This window comes from Homarus americanus, unplaced genomic scaffold (genome assembly GCF_018991925.1).
Source record: "Homarus americanus isolate GMGI-L3 unplaced genomic scaffold, GMGI_Hamer_2.0 scaffold1024, whole genome shotgun sequence".
NCBI classification, from domain to species: domain Eukaryota; kingdom Metazoa; phylum Arthropoda; class Malacostraca; order Decapoda; family Nephropidae; genus Homarus; species Homarus americanus.
In genome coordinates, this window is record NW_024715228.1 from 1,142,220 (window position 1) to 1,150,955 (window position 8,736).

The following is an 8,736-nucleotide window of genomic DNA, read 5'->3' on the forward strand; positions in this document are numbered from 1 at the left end:
TTGAGTCACTGCCACAAGACGTCTTTAAGTCACTGCCACAAGACGCCTTCAAGTCACTGCCCCAAGATGTCTTTAAGATTTTGTATATAACTCTAGGTATTTTTTCAAAGTTATATTATAAACTTGTTAAGAAAAATATACTTGATTTATTACTCTTATTTTTTTCCCGGCCATAATATTCCCTCAGACCTCTCTATAGTGACACACACACACCTCTGACCTCTCTATAGTGACACACACCTCTGACACTCACACTATATATTTTTTTACGTTGAATTATTTCATTGTTTAGCGTCACCAAGAAAGGAGTTGAGCCTAATATGGTGAGTCCGAGTGATGGTGCTCACCCAGGGAGAACACCCAGGGAAGAGATCACCCAGGGAGGAGAACACCCAGGGAGGAGATCACCCAGGGAGGAGAACACCCAGGAAGGAGAAAACCCAGGGAGGAGAACACCCAGTGATGAGAACACACAAGGAGGAGAACACCCAGGAAGGAGAACACCATGTGAGAAGAACACAGCACAAAAATCTAAGAGAGAAGAACATCATCCTTCCCAGTGTCGTGGCAGGTGAACATCCAGTGAACACATCAAAGAACACCCAGGTAGAGGAACACCATCGCTGGGAGGATAGTGGTGGCGGTGAACACTCAGAGTAAACAGAGAATTGCATGAGGCACGCCACCTGTCGAGGGCAATAGAGACTTAAACCTGTGTTACTCCTCCGGGCAGGTCCACGGGTCAGGCAGGTCCACGGGCCAGGCAGGTCCACGGGTCAGGCAGGTCTCACACGCAGCCACATATATACGTAACATAAACAAAAACAAACAGACACAAACACAAAAATCATAAACAAACACACACAGACCCACACCACTGAGAAAGTAATGTTTGTTGTCATGTATAAATGCAGTTATACATATAGATAAATTCACACACATATGTATAGATGCAAAGGTATATTTTCAGGGTAATATATATGTGTGTCTAAAGAGACTTTTGTACATACATGTGTGTATATTCACATGTATGCATTAATATCACACAAACCCGACACGGTCATGCACACACTTACCTAACCGCATCCAAAAGGCAATTACATGGACAGACAGACAGACACACACACACACACACACACACACACACACACACACACACACACACACACACACACACACACACACACAGGTCGTCTTGTCTTGGCCTCCGTAATGTCTGAGGTGCTTCCTGTCTCAAGACCTTACATGATGGATTATATGAGAAGGAAGTGATGATTGTTTTATAACCTAACCTAACCAGACAGACACCCTGAGTAACAGACCATAGTAAACTGCAGAGGTATATGATCCGTCTGTCTGTCCCAACACCCCACACCAGGGCCTAAAGCATGCACCCAACAACAGCACTGGCCTCATCACACGCCCTCGTACCACGCCCATCTGACGCGCCAACGTAGGACGAGCTGGATTTTTCAATAACAGGGTCGAGTCTAAAAATCCTAAAAGGGACAGCGTTTAATGGCAACAGCGGGGTGTAATAGGTCCTTTATCACCGCTCCGGCCCTCATGCTCGCGCCGGCTGGCCTCCAAATGAATACCAGTTAGCTAATTCAACATTGCGATTCAATTACATTTAATAGGTTGTTGGGACCGTGCTAGTGGCGGGGTGTAAAGGCATTGCTCCCACGGGACGAGGTCTTAGCGTGATGTTGTGGCACCTCCTGGACCATCACAACCCCCCACCCACCCCACCCCACCCCACCCCACCCCCACCCCACCCCACCCCACCCCACCCCCCACCCCACTCCACCCCATCCCCCCCACCCCCACCCCACCCCACCCCACCCCATCCCCACCCCACCCCACCCCCACCCCCACCCCCACCCCACCCCCACCCCACCCCTACCCTTCTCTCTCCTCCTTCCTCCTCCTCCTCCTCTTTCCCTTTCCTCCTTCTCCCCTTCTTCTTACTTCCGTTCCTCCTCCTTCTCTTCTCCTCCTCTCTCTTCTTCCCCTTCCTCCTCCTTCTCATCTTCCACACCTAATGCCATCTTCCCCTCCTCTTCCTCCTCTATCTCCTTCCTCTCTTATTCCATCTCCCATATCTCCTTTCCTCTCCCCTTCCTTTCCTCCTCCCTCTCTTCCTCCACCTCCTCTACCCACCCTCTCATCTACCTCTCCCTCTCTCTTCTCCAAACACCTAACATCTTCCTCACTTCCCTCCATCTCCCTGAAACATTTGATTTTCCCTCACTTATAAACACTGCCCTCTTCTCTCCCTTGCCTCACCCTTTCTCCTCCTCCTTCTCTCACACCTTATAGATCTCCTTCCCTCCCTTCCTTCTCCCTAGATCCCATTCCTTCTTTCCCCTCTCTTTTCCCTCACCCTAAACACTCCCTCTCCCTCCTCTTCTCCTCCCTCAGTCCCTTCGTATAGTGTTTTATGCCCTCTTCCTCCTTCTCTCTCTCCCTCCCCCTCCCTCCTCTTTCTCCTCGCCTGGTGACTCTTAAGTAGAGAGCTCTAGTCTATGAGGGAAGGGAGTGGTGAGGAGGTGGTGAGTGGGGAGGTGTAAGGGGTAGAGGTGTGTGGTGTACATATACGTCAGGTTGGGAAGGTAGCACACACACACACACACACACACACACACACACACACACACACACATTAATATATTCACGTATCATCCACTTTCATTTACTTACTCATTTGCATATTCATGCATTGACCCTTACTCCATCCCCCACCCCCACCCCGACCCACCCACCATCCACACCCCCTGGTGACAGACAGACAGACACACGGTACAATAACAATATACGGAGTTGGTCTACCGTGTGAATCTAAATGTTTTGTTTGCCTCTGAATCACCGTAATAAATTGATGATATATGAACCATTCTATGTCCACGCGTTCTCCCTTGTGTTTACAGTTATAGAGTGGCACTGGTGGTGGCACTGGTGGGTGGCACTCGTGGGTGGCACTGGTGGGTGGCACTGGTGGCACTCTCGTCCTTATGGTAGGAAGGTGATCATTGGAGGTGGTGTTCCTTATGTTCTTAGAGAATAGTGGAAATGAAAAGTAAGAATAAAGGTGAGGAAGAGAGAATGAGAGACAGACAGACAGACAGGCAGATACGAGTATATTGACAAAGAACGATAAGTAGATGAATAGATAAAGAGAGAGAGAGAGAGAGAGAGAGAGAGAGAGAGAGAGAGAGATAAAGAGAGAGAGAGAGAGAGATCTGTTCTGCTCATTCTTCCCTCCATTACACATCACTCTACACACACAACACCCCATCATAATATATAAACCACAAACTCTAACTTAATTCTCACTTAACAAACAATAACACAACATTAAATCTTCATAACCATTACATTTCAGTACATTATTGACCTCCCATCTAAGAGAGCTTCGTAACTACACCTGACCTGACCTAAGCCAGCCACCAGAAAATCTATAATCACAGTATTAGACTCGGGGGAAGGATTGTGGGTTGTTGCATACCATTATGGCGATCAGTCATGAGGTGGGGGGTGGGTGTTGTGGGGAGGTGTTGTGGGGAGGTGTTTGAAGGGGTGTTGTGGGAGGTGTTGTGAAGGTGAAGGTGAAGGTGTGTAGAAGGTAAGAAGGCGTGTTGTGTAGGCGTGTTGTGAAGGTGTGTTGTGAGGATAGTGATAGTTTGGGTGCATTTCTCTCTCTCTCTCTTTAAGTCTCGTTTATTCTTTCGTTCATTATGTGTTTCTCTCGCTTATTCTCTCTCTATCTTTCTCTCTATCTCTCTCTCTTATCAATCACTTTACGGGGATATCAATACACACACAGCCACAACAGACAATCCACCGCCCGAGCGATCAAGGGAGTCTTAAGCCTGTACCATCACCACCGCCACCGAAGCTCTCAAAGCCATAAACGCTCGAGCAGATGATGTAAACAGACCACTTCCCCCTGACGAATGATACTCTGGGAATTAATGAAGTGGAACAGTAATCACGAAGGAGGTCATCAAGTGTGTTTTATTGACCCTTTGTTGAGGTGGAGTTCACAGCTGCGTGGAATTACAAGGTTAAGACTGTAGCTGTTGTTCTTGAAGGAGTCTTGTACAGTATGCATGTGTGTGTGTAAAGGAATCTGGTTCTTTGTGTTTGAGGCTTTTAATCCCGTGTTCGATGATTCTAATCCCGTGTTTGAAGCTTCTGATGGTTTCTAGTCCCGTGTTCAAGGTTTCTAATCCCGTGTCGAAGCTTCTAATCCCGTGTCGAAGCTTCTAATTCCTTGTCGAAGCTTCTAATCCCTTGTCGAAGCTTCTAATCCCTTGTCGAAGCTTCTAATCCCTTGTCGAAGTTTCTAATCCCTTGTCGAAGCTTCTAATCCCGTGTCGAAGCTTCTAATCCCTTGTCGAAGCTTCTAATCCTGTGTCGAAGCTTCTAATCCCTTGTCGAAGCTTCTAATCCCTTGTCGAAGCTTCTAATCCCTTGTCGAAGCTTCTAATCCCTTGTCGAAGCTTCTAAACCTGTGTTTGATGATTTCCTCCGACCCTTTACGTCCAGGTTTATTGCTTCAGAGGATAGAATATTTTTTCTTCTCTCTTTTCTCAAGCCATTTTGTCAATGTCTGGCACTGTTTGTTTAAGGTGTTGATACAGGTGGAGTTTCTACACCTGTAATTGAGTTTTCTACCTGTGATTGTCATACCTTTTGGCTCATGTGGTTATTCTTTCTCTCTGTTTTTTTTTTCTGGTCAGTGATTAAAAGGTGTGCGAGTAGTGTAATAGAAGTTATGAGATGTAAGTAAGAGATTTTTCTACACGCGGAACATAAGCTTATAATCTTGAGGTCATGAACATTCTAAAAGCCTCGTATATTGTTCTTGTAAATGATTATATATGAATGGATACCTAACTATCAGAGGGGAGGGGGGAGGGAAGGAGGTAGGAGACCGAGGGGGGGGGAGTTAATATCACAGGTGTAACTTTCAAAAACATCATAAAATCCTCGATCTTAACTAGAGACATTAACTTAATAACCAGACAAGAAACGAAAGTGATATTGACTGTAATAATAATGGTCTTGGGAGTAATATTTTTTGAGGGTTTTTTATTTTTCTGAGTAAGGTTTTGATTCTCGTCCTCATTCAGGGTTTCAGGTCCTGTATTTGATGTGTTTTAGGGTCATTTAAAAACCTATTGTTAGTCGGAGTGTTAACTAGTGCTAACAGATGCAATTATCTCTCTCTCTCTACATGATACTGACTTGGGTAGACTCGTGTTAATGATATGCAAATAAGGAGAGGAGTTTCAAAAATTATAACGCAGTATCTTACATGTAGGAGAATTATATTAATTTTAATACAACCAAGAAGAGTGTTTCACCTGTAGGAAGTAAGAGTTCTTTATTTATATTCCTTGAAGGTGAGTCAGTGATTAGGAACGTGTTTTAATCTTGTTTCTTGTTTATGTTGTCTAGTGGTTACTGTGTCTGTACCCTACCCTACACCACCCTACCCTACCCCTACCCTACCCCACCCCACCCTACCCTACACTGCCCTGCCCTACCCTACCCCTACCTACCCCACCCCACCCCACCTACCCACCCTACCCTACACTACCCTACACCCTACCCTGCCTACCCACCTACACACTACCCACCCCACCTCCACCCTACACCCACACTACACACTACCCCACCCCACCCCTACCCACCTCCCACCCTACCCCACCCCACACCCACCCCACCCATCCCACCCCACCCCACACACACCACACCCACCCATCCTACCCCACACCACCCTACCCATCCCACCCCTACACTACCCCACACCACCCCACACCACCCCACACCGCCCTGCCCCACCCCACACCACCCACCCCACCACACCTACCCCACCCTACCCCCCCACCTACACACCACTGCCCTACCCCACCCCACCCCACACCACCCCACACCGCCCCACACCCCACCCCACCCCACCCTACCCTACTGCCCCACCCTACCCTACCCCACCCCACCCTACCCCACTCCCACCTACCCTGCCTTGAGGCTCTTCTCTTAGCCTCCTTCCCACCTCTGTCCCTCCTTCCCTGCCCCCAGCCCCTCCTTCCTCCCCTCTCCCCTCCCTCCCTGCTCCCCCTACCCCGTGCGTGTGTGTCTCCCATAACTTACCTTCAGTAAACTTTAAGCTCATAAGTGTACCGACCACCGATTTATTTGAGAGCTCTACAGCCTTGTAAATAATGTTTTGATATCCTGATTGTCGTGGGGCTTAGAGGACTCTGTGTGTGTGTGTGTGTTTATGTGTGTGTGTGTGTGTGTGTGTGTGTGTGTGTGTGTGTGTGTGTGTGTGTGTGTGTGTGTGTGTGTGTGTGTGCGTGTGTGTGTGTGTGTGTGTGTGTGTGTGTGTGTGTGTGTGTGTGTGTTGTGTGTGTGTGTATTATCTGACGAAGGTATAGACGAAAGAATCTCTACTCATTCATAATAATCTCTGAGGTCAATATTCCTCCAATAAGAATCATACATAATCGATGATAAGAAAGACGGAACACAACATAAATATGAAAAATCCCCATCATATATAAGTAAACAAATAAATCCCCCCTGATTACCCTATCCTTTACGGCACTCTTGATAATAATAATTTACCTGACATAAACAGATACACTCATATATATAACTTGATTTTTTACTTTTTATTTATTTTATTATTATTTTGTTGTTGTTGTTGGATAAATTGTGTCCAGGGCTCCGGGTGGGATAGAGAGGTAGGCGGTGGGTCCCATGTCACAGAGACCTTCGGGACAAATGAAACACGTCAGGATAAACTAATGTGTGTTTACCTTCTCTCTACCGGGACACTTTCACCCAAAATATCAAAAAGCGATGTAGTGATGTTTGTCTGCCATAACTCAACATCACCGTGACAACCTCCCCCCCCTCTCCAGACCTGACTAATCTACACAGAAGGAGAGAGAGAGAGAGAGACAGAGAGAGAGAGAGAGTAAAATGAGAAAGAACAATGTACTCCTCTCACTCCTTCTTTCCCTCCTCCTATCCTCCTTCCCTCTTACCCTCCTTCCCTCCTTCCTACCCTATTCCTTATTCCTACCCTCCTACCTCCATCCCCTTATCTTACCTACCCTCATTCCTTCCCTCCTTCCCTTCCTAACCTTCCTATCCCTCCTCCTCTTACCCCTCCCTACCCCCATCCCTATTACCCTCCCTCCTCCTCCTCGGTGTTCACATCTTCATCAGTGAGTAGTCTGGCCGAGCGGGTTTACGACACCTGTACAACTTAAGGCTCAACCCCCCAGCTGATAATTCTCTTCCCTGGAGTGCTTGGCAATATGCTAATCGTCCCCCACCTATTATATGGTTCCTGACGATCGATCACGGGCCTACAATTTCTCCTGTGTTGTATCTCCGAGCGTTCTATAATTTGCATAATCCGCGGGCTTCATCCATCAGTCCAACCGTACCATTATTAATTTCATCCTCTATGTCATTAGACTGTTAAACCTCCCTGGGCTCTGTATTAAGTTACTAAATTATGAAAAAAAAAAAGGTTTTAATCTCAACTATTGCTGTGTTGCCTTTATCGGGCGCGTGTACCAGCTGGTTGAGCCCATTCTGGTATCACTGACGCCAGGGTTAAAATATAACTTGGGCCCACAATTGATGTATTGCTCTATCAAGGGTGTACGTGTGTGTGTGTGTGTGTGTACGTGTGTGTGTGTGTGTGTGTGTGTGTGTGTGTGTGTGTGTGTGACAATAACACTCAAACAGTAAATTCTCGAAAATCGGTGTTTACGTTTATCAAATTGACTTAAGTGTGTTAAAAGCCCCCTGGCCTCTCACTCTTACCTCCCCCCTAGCCTCACTTTACCTCCCCCGGCCTCACTTTACCTCCCCCTAGCCTCACTTTACCTCCCCTGGCCCTCACTATACCTCACCTAACCTCACTGTACCTCCCCTGGCCTCACTATACCTCACCTAACCTCACTCAGCCTCCCTGGCCTCACTTGCACCCCCCCTGTCTCTCACTCTGACTTCTGGACTGACTGGTATAGTTTTTCCTGTCATCCCAGGTGTGTGGAAGTTATTTAATGCGAAGCTTAATACATTCACTGACTAGTTCTGAAATATGTTGCTTTAGCAGTTTTAGTTCTAACCTAACCTAACCCAAAACCTAACCTAATCTAACCTTACCTAACACAAAACCTAACCTAATCTAACCTTACCTAACCCAAAAACCTAACCTAACCTAATCTAACCTAACCCAAAACCTAACCTAATCTAACCTTACCTAACCCAAAACCTAACCTAATCTAACCTTACCTAACCCAAAACCTAACCTAATCTAACCTTACCTAACCCAAAACCTAACCTAATCTAATCTAACCTAACCCAAAACCTAACCTAATCTAACCTATCCAACCCAAAACCTAACGTAATCTAACCCAAAAACCTAACCTAACCTAACAGTCTTAAACATACACACAATAAAGGAAATAATCATTGAGAATAAAAGTCACAAAAGATGTAGTTAAGATATTTATTGATATGGAGGAGTTAGAAATATTACTTCAGAGGATAAAGGTTCATACAAACTCCTTTCTCTCGTCAACAACAACAACAACAACAACAACAATCTTATTCCATTATGTAAATTGTTTTTGTTTTGTATTTTCTTCAGTGATTGGAGTTCTCATTGGCGTCTGTTTGTTTTGTTTTGATTTTTGA